Source organism: Thermobia domestica, chromosome 9, assembly GCF_964235325.1.
Source record: "Thermobia domestica chromosome 9, izTheDome1.hap1.1, whole genome shotgun sequence".
Lineage (NCBI taxonomy): Eukaryota > Metazoa > Arthropoda > Insecta > Zygentoma > Lepismatidae > Thermobia > Thermobia domestica.
In genome coordinates, this window is record NC_137462.1 from 170,809,209 (window position 1) to 170,824,426 (window position 15,218).

General features: G+C 35.6%; 1 protein-coding gene across 1 annotated transcript in view; it reads left to right on the forward strand.

The window, feature by feature from the left end:
* Positions 1 to 15,218, forward strand: part of LOC145695203 (uncharacterized) — a 156,014-nt gene that overhangs the window by 113,619 nt on the left and 27,177 nt on the right. The window lies entirely within an intron of this gene.

Here is a 15,218-nt window from a genome sequence, read left to right on the forward strand (position 1 = left end):
CCCTACCTCCAGCCATGCTTCGGAAACAAGATGCCACAGGTCATCCTGAGTTCTTGGTGGATCTGCCTCAGGCCAACTTTCCCTTAGAGTACGCTTCACTTCTGCTCACATATTTTCCATGAGATTGAGGTCTGCTCCACGAGGCGGCCAGTCGATTAAATCAATCTCAGGGTGCCCTGCGAACCATTCCTGAACCACACGGGAAGTATGTATTGGCGACTGGTATTGCTGGAACTGAATTACACCATCAGGCTGAAACAGATGGCACCATGATATTACTGATAATGTCTAAGTACTGAGCATTGTCCAGATGTCCTTCAATTCTATGAAGCTGTCCTGCTCCGCGACTGGAAATCCAACCCCAACATAAAATAGATACATGGCCACTGCGATTGCAAGCAGCCACATATCCATGGTCATATCGGGTGCCTCTCGGACGATACACAAAACGGCGTCCCTCCTTTGATGTTGTGAATATGGATTCATCTGAGAAAACTACGTTTTCCCAATTGAGACCCACATTCGCCTGTGCAAACGCGAGACGGTAAATTTTGTGGTCGTCTGAGAGTTTTTCCTTCACGGCAGCAACACGGCCACGTAACCCAGCATGACGAAGCCTTCGCAGAGCTGTATGCTTACTACCAGGAAAGAGAGAAGCTTCCCTTATCTGTCTAGACGTCCTTAGTGGGTCTAACCGGGCTTCGTTTACTAATCTCGCATCTTGGGCTTCGGTTGACACATGCGGACGACCAGGAGATCGTAAATTACCAGTCTGACCTGTAGCACCATATTTCCGAATCCATTGCCTTCCTGTAGAGGCCGGGACACCTACTCGCCTGCTAGCTGCAGTTGCAGAATAACCTTCCAACTCCCATAAAGTAATTACTGCTGTACGTCTATCCATAGTTACCAATGTTCTGAGCTGTGAGAAGAAAGCAATAGGTAAAAGCTAGTACCTGACGTGTGATTGGTTACTTGCACGACACGCCTATTGTGGGGAACAGCGTTGCCAGATCTAGCATAATGATGCTAGATCTAGCATAATTTGCATGTCTTTAGCACCTAGCATCTTGCTTTTAGCATCCTGCCCAAATCTAGCACAATTTCAGCAAGTTATCAAAAAGCCGTAAAACCTGGAGAAGTTGGTCGTGGGAAGAAAAAGAACGGCAGAAATGTATCCTCTTCCATTGATTCATACACTCGGTAAACCATACAGGCAGTCTTATTTTCCTAAGTAAGTTCGGAACGGCTTTGGGCTTTTTTTTTTTTTTTTTGTGGCTCCACCCAGGGTTTTCTAATCCTTTAACTCCGAGGCATGGGCGGAGCTATGGGGGCCATTCTCCCCCCAACTTTTTGACAACTTCACCATCTTTACTTCTGACTTCATGATCATATTTATTCCTGAAATGACAGCTTCGAGACCGACCAAAAATCTGCCCCCTCCCCCAGCAGACGATTCCCAACTCCGCTTATGCTGCGAAGTAATTTTCTTTCAAAATATGTAAACAAAAACTTTGCATTCATTTATACGATATATACGCCATTGAGTTTGGCAACGACTGCAGTAATTTAGTTGAGTTAAAATTTTGGTGCGTGAAGTATTGAGTTCTATCCATGCATTCTTGCTCTCTGTGTATTTTAAGTTACGTTATCGTATCTCAACTTTGTTTTTTTTTAAACTCCTGAATTAGTAATTATGAGGATCTAGCATAATTTGACCGAATCTAGCATAAGTTCGATCAGGTTTTGGAATAATTCCGAGCAACGCTGGCAACGCTGGTGGCGAACGACTTGGTCAACGACTCGCGAAAGAAATCTGAAAATGGTGCGCCGTAATAATAATAATAAAAACAGTTTTTATAAAGGAATATTAATACATACGAAAAGCTGTTTAAAAAATGAATTGTTATACTGACTTTACACGTATAAAAACATATACCATATACCAAACAGATTGAGCGATATGATTATAGCTGTTTTGAGACGAACACTTTCGAAGTCCAACTTCGGGTGTCTTCGGAAAACAGTAAACTAAAGCTGCTGGTTCGAACCTCCAAAGCCAACCTTAGTAATCGGGAAAAGATGTACAGATATGTTTTTCCTTCTGTTAAATATAATAAGACATGTTGAAATGGTATTAAGTGTAGAAAAAAGTAACATTGATTGAAATACTTAATGATACAATATTTCGAGACTATGTATTCACACTCTCGTTTCGTCATTGTGATTTCCATACGGAAAAGAGCATTTACGTATGAGCTCAGTTATATTTCAGAAGCAGCTTCCGAAAAGCGGTCATATTAGCTCAGTGGTACACCACCGAGCGTTTAAATCGTGAGTTCGATACCCGTTCAGGTGAGATTCCTTTATAATATTCTACTTTCCTCAATGCATGAAAATTATGTAAAATAGTTACATTACAATTCATCAGTTGTATATATATTTTCATATCATCAGTTGTATATATGAGTTGAATATATATATTCATATCATCAGTTGTATATATCAGTTGAATATATATATTCATATCATTTCACGACATAAGTAATTCTTATCTTTAAAATATAACATCTGAGGTATTCACAGAACGTCGGTGTGTTATGTGTGAATATTGAATACAAATTTAAAAAATCGTGTAATAGCAATAAATAAGTTATGTAATGCATTTATTTGCAGCTACTTTCATCGCAGATAACTTCTCAATATTCGCATTACAGCATTTAGGTAGAGCATATCGAAAATCGGATCGTGGTTCAAGACAAAAAACTAGCTAGCCCCAAACTGTCACGTAAGAAATTCACGAATCGCAAAAGTAAAGGGAAGAGATTGAGAGCGGTAATTCCTTAATCGCTGTCTCTCAACTCTCTCTTATCTGCATTTATACATATAAAAGTGTATGTATGTATGTTCCATCATAACTCATGTATGCCTAGAGCAGGGTTTCTCAACCTGGGAGTCGCGGCCCCTAGGGGATCGCGAAGATAGGCGGAAGAGACAAATATAGTTAGAATCTAATACCAGAAATTATTTTTAAATATTTTTAATTTTGTTCTGATAGGCATACTTTTATTTTTTATACACACTGTAAAGAACAATAAAAAATAAGTCTACTGAACATTTTCAAAGGGTGTAGAATTCGTGTTACTATTCGGTTCAAAGTCTCTTGTCGTCGCGAATTCTGTCGAGAAATTTGAAGCTTAAAATATACAAAACGATAATCATGCCTGTTGTTCTGTATGGTTGCGAAACATGGTCGCTTACTCTGAGGGAAGAACATAGACTGAAAGTATTTGAGAACAAGATCCTTAGACGAATATTCGGACCCAAGAGGAACGGGAATGGGGAATGGCGGAAACTTCATAACGAGGAACTACATAATTTATACGGTTACCCAACATTGTTAGGGTCGTCAAGTCTAGGAGGCTTAGGTGGGCAGGTCAGGTAGCTAGAATGGAAGAAAGTAGAAACGCTTTGAAAGTCTTGACTGGAAGACCGAACGGAAAACGACCATTAGGAAGACCTAGGGGCAGATGGGAGGACAATATTAAGATGGATCTCGCTGAGATAAGAATACAAAGTGGAAACTGGATCCAATTGGCTAAGGATAGAAGTCAGTGTAGAGCTTTTGTGAACGCGGCACTGAACCTCCGGGTTCCATAGGCCATAGAGTTAGTTAGTTAGTAGAGTTGTTTAAAAATGAATTTAAATCAAAGAGGTATGATATAAAACTAATGAGAACTGTATATAGAAATACTAGAAAAATACACATGAAACAAAAGCTGCACATTGAAATACAATTAAAATTAAAACCTAATGAGATACCTAAGCATGGTGTAATTTCACTAGTGCAGCAATGCCCGGTTCAATCTTCATAACGAATATTATCAAGCCGTTTTCAACTGATAAGCGATTTCTTATCTTTGTTTTAATGTTTACCATGAAAAACAAAAAACACTTTCGCACAAGTATGATATAGCAAATGGAATTATTACTTTTAAAGCAGCAATCACCAGACCAGGATATTCTTCTCTCCTCATCAGGCAGAACTTGTCCAAGTCTTCGTTACAGAAAACCAGTTGCAAAGACTTGTCGCATGATCATTCTATTATTTGGTCAAGAAGTTGTGGGCTTAGATCGGATACGTTAATGGCCTCTTCAATGAAGGAGTTTAACATCCATCTTGAACCAGCACCTTCGTCGTTGGGAATATAGATATTACAGTTACTGTATCCACTGTCAGTGCCGGGCGCCGAAAAGAGGGGCCACACATTTCGGAGGAAGTGTGTTACTCAAGTTAGGAAAGTGCATGTGCACATGTGTAAAATAGAAGGAAAAACGTAATAAAATGTGCTCAAAATTAAGGAAAGGTAGGGTTTATTTTGAAAATGTTATTGAGCTTCGTGCCAACCATGGTGGCGCTTCGTAGCTAGTCTGTCGACGTCACTCATATATACGGTGACATCGTACTATACTCTCGCCCCAGGCAATGATTTTCCATGGCACTGTTCACTATAAACAAAAAAAATGGATTCTACTATTATAGAAATAGGTATGTTAAAAATCCCACACAAGCTTATTATAAAACAAATTATAAAAGGGTCGCTGGCAAGAGCGTGTGATAAAAGGGGATCGTGATAGGAATTAGATTGAGAACCACTGGCCTAAAGTAATTTTAACCACATTTCTTATAGTTTCAAAAAGAGTGCTGTCGGGTTACCTATGGTGAATGGGAGGGGGATACATATTAAAGATTGCTAGAAAATGATCGATATTAGATTCATAGTTTTCGGGGTCGCTTAGATAAATAGTGAGACTTTCAATTTCGCTTAACTCCGATTAAGCTCTCATTAGTAGGGATGGGCACGAACGACTTTTCTTTGAAACTCGACTCGACTCGAAACAGACATCTTTGAGGTCTACTCTTGGACTCGGCGCGAAAAATATCTTCCAACTCGACTCGGATTAGAGTCAAGTCGAACCAAAACGAGCCAAATCCTGTGTGTAGTCCTACCTAGACAATACATAGACAATAATTATTCTATCATCAATTATACTACTGTTACTACAAATAATAATAATAATAATAATAATAATAATAATAATAATAATAATAATAATAATAATAATTATTATTATTATTATTATTATTATTATTATTATTATTATTATTATTATTATTATTATTATTATTATTATGACAACACCGTGTACAAACATGAACGATAGATGGTTAGTAAAGGAATACTAAAAGCTAGTTGACTGCCGACGTCGGTAGTCATGAAGTCTACAAGGCAAGGACATCGTTCATTACCCTAAGCTGTAAGCGTCGGTGGACTACAGATGGTCAACTATTAACCTCTCGCCAGAAATTGGTGGCCCCGCAGCGACGATCCGTGATGGCCCAAGTTCCATATTGAAAACTTTACTACCAGCGGCAGAGACGCGATGAAACGCCAACGAACCACAAAATTACTCTCCCAAAATATGTTAAAATGCCTATATGTGTGATTTGTTTATATTTAGGTGAAACAAAAAAACACAAAACAAATACCCCGGGGTGGACGCGAACTATCAATATTACGATTACTAGGCACGTGTTCTTCTGACTTCCCCACGGAAACGATCATAAAAAGCTTGGTTGTTGAAGGATAAATCATTGACGTCTTAATTTAGCCAATCAGACAAACCCCTACATCTCGAGTTCTAGGAGGTCATACCGTGAACCGTTTCAGATTTATTGCTTTCTGGTGGAGTACTATCCATGCGCAAAATTTGAGCATAATAGCCGACATGCATCTTCGGTGCCTCTTATCTTTAGTACAATTTTAACCAGAGATGGTGTGGGTCAATGAAAATTTGATCCACGATCCACCATAACCCACTATGACCCACCACCCAAATGACCCATTTGCCCACTCTGACCCATCAACCATCGTGATCCACTCTGACCCACCACCAACTATGAACCACTCTGAACCATTGCGACCAACTCCGACCCACCAAAACCCATCGACATCAACTCTGACCGATGACCCACGTCCTCCTCTCCATTGACTAAAGAGATTACACTTGTAATAAAACAAGACTGTGAAATTATCACTTATCGGAGTTTGAATTTCTACCGTCATTGGCTCAAGCACCTCTTTGTTACAATACTGGTGGGTCTGACCTTTACGATATATAATGGCAAAGTGTTTCTCATCTTCCGAATTAAAATGAATTTAAATTTACCATATGTAAGTATTCCTTCGTTGCCTTACAGACACATTTCAGTAGAAAATAGGGTGAAATTTAAAAGTTTCGAATCAAGGAAAAGTAGACCAACGTAAAAAAAAAAAAAAAAAAAAAAGAGAGAGAGAGAAACTAATTTTCTATATAATTAAGCATGCCGTACTAATTGGAAATGCCCATGTAATTAAGTTTAGAATACAAATTTTATGGCCATTTTTCTCTAACTTTATGGCTTGATTGCCTTATGCTCGGAACGCTCCATATATTAAACACCAGCTTCAGCAATTATAAATAGAAAGCAGTGGGTATAAAATTCAAAAAGAACTTTAGTTTGCATTACTCAATTTTTTTCTCAACTAATATCAATCGTTTTCGATTATTTTTACAAATCAACCCACTACCAATTTCCAATATATAGAAAATGCACCCCCGTCCCCCCGCTCATAAAAGACAATTTAAAAAAATGCCAGGGCATATTCTCTTTATTTTTAATAAAGAGTTATATGCTGAATTTCAGCTCTCAGTTGAACGGCTTGTGAGATACTAAATTTTTCGCAAGAATTCGGACTTCTACTCCCCCTAAGGATATGTATTATAATGAAAGTGACACGCGTATGACAACTTCCCAGTTGGGATTGGAGCCTGATTATATACCAAACGTCAATTCATTTGACTTTGCAATTTGACCGTGATGATTACGCAGACATAGTTACTTTCAATTTTTTATGATACATATCCTTATTTCATATGTTACAGATGATTCAAAAATATTTTTTCAAGCAGTTAGCTCCTCTAGAATCTCACAGGCTGCATCCCAAAATCCAACTCCTACTATCCTATGACAATCTAAAAGTGACTGAACTTTTTTTATTAGGAACAAATGACAAAAGAAAAATGGAGATCTTGAAAATAAAATGTAGAAAAGCTCGGTGCCCCCAATAACTCCATATTTCTCCGCCCCTTCATTCCGAACTTAAAAATAAAACTTAATTCGAATATGGTTAATTAGTGAATTTATTACAGTTAAATTCCACTCACTACATGCTACAGCTACAACTATGTAAGAAAAAATAACAACTGTGAAACATGTTCTGAATTACTATTACATTTCTTACGCTATTATTAAACATATTAGAATAGTAAAAGAGGATTGTTCGTGAAATAACATTTTACGTTGGTGTTAGTATATTTGCTCATGATTTTTAACTTTTTCATACGGAAAAAATTAAAATATTATTCAAGTTTTAAAATTTGCACTCTGCAAATATGTTGCCCTCTAGGCAATGGAACTAATGTGGACTAATGGGAAATGCTGCACTGTTAGCGGCGCTGAAAACTTATGATTCGATTCTAATATCAGTTGATTTCGATATCTTTATGTCGCTACGTAACCACCCTGGGTGCTAATGGGAGCTTAATTGGACTTGAATTGAAAGTAGAGCTATTCACCTAAGCGGCCACGAAACTATGGATTCAATAATAATATCGACCCGTTTCTAGCATTTTTGATATGTATCCCGACAGTACTCTTTTTCCAGACTGTAAGAAATATAGTTAAAATTGCTCTAGATATATCAGAATTATGTTGAAACACACACATAAATCCACTTTTATATTCTGTATAAATAGAGAGTGAGCGAGCGAGCGAGCGAGAGAGAGAGGGCGACTCAAGGCATCACGACTTCCACATTGCAAAAGCATATATCAGGAATTGAATTGAAAATCTATGTAAAGACTTTCTGCTGTGGCATGCTTCATAAGGACAATTCCAGTCTGCTCACGTGACCTTTGGGGTTCATGAATTTTTTTGCGAGCGTTCCGACTTTGGATTCTCTGTTTATACCCTCTGTTTATGCATCGAATAACTTTTCAAGAACATAAATGACATTCTATATTATGAATGTTGAGAATTACTCTCTATATGACAAATAGCTGCAAATAAATACACTACATGATTTATTTATTGCTATTGAACGAGTTTCTTAACTTGTATTTACATCCTCATATATAATACCGACCTACTGTGAAAATTATCTCAGATGTTATATTTTAAACATAATAATTACTATGTTCTGCAATTATTATGTTATATATAAACAACTTATGTATTTTAATATAATTATTTTATATAATTTTTCATGCATTGCGGAAAATATAATTTTAAAAAAAGTATTGACCCAGATGGGATTCGAACTCACAACCTTATGATTTGAAATCCGACAGCTTACCAATGAGCTAACACAAGGACTTCTAGAGCTAACCTTCTAGCGATGTATAACGGATCTCAAGATAATTATGACATTCATATCCATGACAAACGCTGTTTCTGTTCTACTTTGACTTTTATTTTAGTACTCAGGCGATAATTATGTTCTATTTCTTAACTTTGAGCATTCTTTTACATATGGAAAGATTCTTTAACGTATTTAAATGCTCCATTACGTATAGAGAGCTAAATGACAAACAAGCATGTGCAAGGTTTCGAAATATTGTATCATTAAGTATTTCAATCAATGTTGCTTTTTTAAACACTTGGTAACAAGTCTTATTATATTTAAAAGAAGAAAAACACATCTGCAAACTTTTTCCCGATTGCAAAGGCTGGCTTGGAGGTTCGAACCTGGCTTACTTTTTCCCGAAGATACCCGAAGCTGGACTTAGAAAATTTTTGCCTCAAAACACCAATAAAGAATGCGCTCAACCTTTTTGAGACAAGGTGTACGCCTAGAAGTACCGGCTTTTTAAAAATCCCTTTCATTATGAGTCACCAAGGGTAAGTGGTAGAAAGTGTGCCTCTGACGCGTGGAACGATTGGTTCGATTCCTGCTCTTACCAACATTTTAAAAAATTACCTAGGGCGCGCGGTGGCTCAGTGGTAGAGCGTTCACCTCTGATGCTTGGGGTCCCTGGTTCGATCTTAGCTCGCGCCATGTGGACTTTGTGGTGAACAAACACCGCGCTCACAGGTTTTCTCAGGGTCCTCCCGTTTCCTCCAACTTTCTTAATTTCATTCATTTCTCATCATCACCGTCTCTTTTAGCCTAACCGGCATAACCGTGGAACGTAAAATTTAAAGAGTTCATTTCATTTTTCATTTCAAAAATGCATAGCGTCCTCCGTCGTGCAATATACTAATACTATAGATTGCAGTATATTCCCTGTAGGGTTGGGTACGGTAAATATATCTCCTACAAACAACTCTCTAAAATTCGCTGCATGTTGTTGTCTACGAGCATTTTCGATTTTTACTTTCTAGTGATGGTAGCACAAAACAAAGTATGGTGATAGTGGGGAAAAATCGAAATCGAGATTTCAAAAGATTTGCACGTCTCAGAACCCCTACAAACCAAAAAAGTGGCTTTTCTGTATCTGTTTGTTCGTTTGTCCGTTCAGACCGTTCATTTTATCGAAACCAACTTTTAAACTTCAGGTTTTTATACCATTCTTCATTTTTTCTTAAAAGTTTCCTTCCTACACAAAAGTAGTTGTAGTTTAGTGAAGAGTAAAGAAAAAAAAAAGCTTTAGCACTGTTTATTTTCCATAATCCAATACTTCATTAACAATCCTATAATATTGTTTAAGTCATTTCTCATAGGAAAAACCCATAATAGGTAGTTTGCTCTTAGGGGTGGTGAGTTTTCTTGGGGAGGCAATTTTTTTCATATTTCATAAATAAATATTCAATTAACAAACCTGAAATATGGTATAAATCATTTTTCATTAAATAATTTTCATAAATATACAGGGTGTTTCAAAACAACAGCAACAACGTTTTGGGAGGGGATACCAAAATAAGACGAAAAGTATAGACCAACCTGGGTGCACAAATGCTTCCTTTCGGAGTTATAGGCTGCCGAAAACATGAAAAAAATTAACTTTAAAGGTCCACAGCTCTAAAACTACGGGACCTACCGTAGTCGGGTCAAGATTTCACTTAGGAACTAATATGTGCTATATCCAAAAATACATGTTTCAGAATCCTAAGATACCCACGCAACAATTTTTGTACAGGCAGTTGGTTACGGGCATATAATCTGAAGTACGGTACTCACTAACTACCTCTATAAAAATTGTTGCAGAAGTACTGCAGAATTCTGAAGCATGTATGTTTGGATAGACCACATATTAGTTCCTTTGTAAAGTCTTGACTTGACTACGGTAGGTCCGATAGTGTTGGAGCTATGGACCTTTAGAGTTCATTTTTTCACATTTTCAACAGCCTATAACTCCGAAAGGAAGCATTTGTACATCCAGGTTGGTCTATACTTTTTGTCTTATCTTGGTGTCAGAAATCACCTCCCAAACGTTGTCGTTGTTGTTTTGAAACGCCCTGTATATTCCATTAAGAAATCTACACTATAGAATAATCTTTTTTAAATTAAAAAGTTCACAAAGGATAGTTTACCCTTGAAGAGGAGTTGTTTTTCGGGCATTTTGTTAAAAAAACTGTCCAGTTGGTTTAGTATTGCTTCATTAATGAATTCTTAATTAACAAATAATCTATAATGCGGTATAAATCATTTTGCATGAAAAACTCCACATGTGGTAGTTCATTTTTGGGGATACTCTTTACGGATAATTTTCTCAAGAATGATTTACACAATTTTGTTGGCACTTTTTTTTATTTTTTTTTTATAAATAAACATTTGCTTTAGAATCTTACAATATGGCGTGAATAATTTCTCATAAAAAGTCCTCAAAAGGTGGTTTGCTGTTAGGGATGTTTCCTTCGATACGGTTTTTTAGAAAGCGCCTATTATAATATTGTTCCTATTTCGTAAATAAACGTTTACGAGAGAACTGCAGCTTGAAATGATTCAATTTAATAAGCGAGAGGGAGAAAGTTTAGTGCGGGGGTCCGTATCTTTTATTTCATAATATTCTCCGGTGTTCCAAGAAAAAAATACAAACGGGGAAAAAGTATATATATATTAGATGTTCTTAAAACCCATTATAGAGTCTTCGTTTGTAAATACGAACTCATATTTCAAAATTTTGTAGCAATAATTTAGTAGCAAAGAAGCATGAATTCAAGAAACATTATAGTGGCGACTATTGCTCCTCTTGAAATACAGAATTTACTCGGACTAAAATAGCACTTCATCATATTTTACAACGAAGAAGACATAGACGTGCCTAGAGTCATTTGATTAAATCTGAGATCTACTCCTGGTTATAATTACATAGATAAAAACATAAAAATTCTTGTAGAATTTAGTATATATGCAATTAAAGAAAAGACTTGATTTCTTTTACCGACGTAACCAGTAGAGAGATTACGCTTCTTTTGTCTGGATGAAGTTTAGCTTCCTTGAGCCTCAAGCAGGTTGTTGCTACAAGCTAAACGCGTCTCCTGAGAGGTTACTTGGAGGTCGAGCTCATGTGTTCCTACTTATGTTATTCTATTATGATATTCCCTAAGGTATTTTAGCTCTAGAAGTGCTGACAAACATCAGATTCGACTTGATGTGATTAAAGTGATTCACCAAATAACTCTTTGCTTGTTAGCAGTAAGAGGAGATTAATGGAATGCACTTCAAACATATACTAATTTCTGCATAGGGAAACTTGCTGATGCTAATTCCAATTTAATGGAGTTTCTCATTCTCCCGTACCTAAAGTTCCCTCTGTCTAACTGTCCACTAAAGCTTATTCACTCTCATTCATCCATCATACTGAATATATGCAAGAGAATAACAAATCCATGTTCTTTAACGCAAAATATCGAACGTAATTGGCCAGACTTTTTTTTTTTTTTTGTAGTAAATCTTTTACTTTAATACAAGAATTGAAGAAATGATAAATGCTTCAGTAAGTATCATTAATATGTTTACATTTAATACCGGTATGTGTGTATGTAAATGATTTTATGTTTCTATTTTTGAGAAAGATCCAAATAACAATATTTATTTTGACTGTAATCTGAGAGTTTCATTTCAAATGCCTTAGCGATATTGCTTAGACCCATCATCATCATCATATGTATTATCCGTTGTTGGAAGGTCACTTGTCGCATACTAAGAAGCTTCCATATTTTATTATGGTCTTCAGCTCATCTTCAAATAGGAATTTTCGGTTTTAGTACCATCCATCAACTCTAGCCTCTTTCGCCCTTTCCTTTCTCCTGCCACAGTATCTTCTAGCATGACCCTTATGACACCTTTTTTTTTTCTCAGCCAATGTTCCAACCAATTTCAATTCCTCTTTTCTTTCTCTCTTTCCTTATGACTCCAAACACATCCTTATCGTTTTCCATCCAACCTAGCTAATTCTCTTCTCCTTCTCCACACTCACATTTCGAAAGCCTCCAGGCTTTTTCATTATTTTTGTGTGATATATATGTTACTGCCCCATACAATATAATACTCCATACGAAACATTTTGCGAGTCTTTAAAACTAATTCTTTATTTACGGATCTATAAAATAAAATTTGCTTCTTCCTAAATGCTTCTTTCTCTTACATCCAAGAATACTTTAAATTATCGTTTACAATGCAAATTCAACATTGACATGAAAGACGCTCACAACGAATTTACTGAAAATAGTTTGCTTGTTTGTGTCCATTGACATTCTATTTGTCTTCAGAGATACACAGAAACAGGAAGAATCAAACCGTTATATGCTGACGGTTATATGTAGCCTGGCCGGAAATGCTGGTATTTGAGAAGAAGAATGTAATAAGACATAAGCTAGTATAATGAATCGAAGTAATATACAGATTTGAAGGAGAAAAAACATGTCAGTGATGATAAACAAAAATAATGAAGATTTTTCAGCCGGAAACACATCAAATGAGTTACTTTTATACATTGATGTATATATCATTGTATTTATATTGTCTTTGTATTCCCATAAAGTCCAGAGAAAGATATTTAATAATATCTTTAATAATCATGGTACGGTTTTCTGGTAGTTCTGCATTTCATGTAAGAATTGCTCATTTGGAAAATTATCTAGTACTATTCTTCAATGTCAAAATGAATGACATTTCTTAAAAGAGATAAGAGTAAATGGGTCCATTCATTCATTATTTAAATGATATTCAGTCTTCTAACTACATATAGAAAAGAAAGAAACATACTTACACTTAACGGAAATGGTTGTTGTTTCCGAATTTCAATTGTGTGTGTGTGTGTGTGTGTGTGTGTGTGTGTGTGTGTGTGCATACGTATATAGCTGTTACAGTATATATGCACAGTTTGTTACTGGTCCTTAACATTATTTTTTGTGCGAAGAAAAAAATTTCCTCAACACCAAAATATGTTCTTCCAGTATTGAACAAGAAGGTTTGTCGGATAGATATTCTAAATTCTGAAAAACCCGGTTCTTCATTTCCTTCTACAGTTTCATTTCGTCTATATATATATATATATATATATATATATATATATATATATATATATATATATATATATATATATATATATATATATATATATTTACAACACAGCCTTATCAAAGTATACTTTCCAAGAACTTAGACGAAGGAGTTACTTTTTTTTTAACAGTTTGTGGTTAATTCTTAATGTATGAGATTCTTTTTAAAAATCAGGGAGTCGTGTGTATTCTCATAGATCATATTGATGAATAACTTAATTTAGTGACTTAAAACATGGTGTAGTTCCTACAACAATAAAGAAAATAACTTATCTAAATGATTTTTTAAATAAACATTCAGCAAATAGTAAATCATATTTAGCTATAAAATTTAGGTTATTTTGTTTTCGAGTTAAATACACAAAAATACATAAGAACTGAAATATTATTATTTGAATGGCAAGTGATTACTCACTTTAATTGATTTATCCATATCCTTTACCACAAAGGATAGTAGGATAGTAAGATATGAAATTAAAGATTTCATTTTCTCCTCTTAAGAACCATAGTTCGGAGCTGAAAAGAATAATGGAAGTCTCAAGTTGGTTCTTCCGTTTGTTAGTTTGTCAAATGTTTCAATCAATTTTTTTTTGTTCAGATTTCTAGCTAGTGTTACTCACGAGACGAGACGAGACAAGCAATAAAGTTTTCTAGTCTGTTCTTGTAAATTTTGTACAAGTCTCGTCTCTGTTCAAGAAAAATCTTTCTTGTTACGTCCCGATTCTCGAAAAATTGTTCTCGTCTCGTTTTATAAACTTATGTACAAAATTCATCTCTTTTAAATTTAATCTAGAAGTTGTTAGAACTCTGTGAAATATGGTCGTTCGCTCTGAGGCAAGAATACAGACTGAAAGTATTTGAAAATAAAATTCTGACACGAATATTCAGACCTAAGAGAAACGGGAATGGGGAATGGCGGAAACTTAATAACGATTAACTATATAATGTATACCATTTACCAGACATTGTTAGGGTCATCAAGTCTAGGAGGATCAAGTGGGCAGGTGTACCCAGAATGGAAGAAAGTAGGAACACTTTCAAAAGTTTTAATTGGAAATCCAATCGGAAAACGACCATTAGGAAGACCTATACGCAGATAGAAGGACAACATTATTATGAATCTCTCAGAAATAGAAATACAAAATAGAAACTGAATCCATTTGGCTAAGGACAGAAGTCAATGGACAGCTTTTCTGAACCCTGTATTGAACCATAGACCATCGAGTTAGTTAGTTGTCAGAATCCTTTCGCGTGATGAAAGCCCCACAAAAGATGTGATATAACACTATTTAAAACCATATTTATTATTTGAGTATATTGTGTAATGACTTGTGTATCTTTAAACGTTGATAAATGCACTTCATTGTGTCCTTATAATCATTTTATCTATTTATAGTTTTTTTTATATACTATGAATTATATAACACTAAAATATGTTTGAGATCTAAGACTTGGTGAAATAGTTTTGTCTACGAGAGTTGTAAAATTTCCCGCTTCGTTTCGATCATTATCTCAAAAATGAGACGGAAATTGTCTTGTTTCTCATCTTGTCTTGATTTTTTTTTAAATGTATTTCTCATCTTGTTTTTGAGACGAGACGATGAACTTC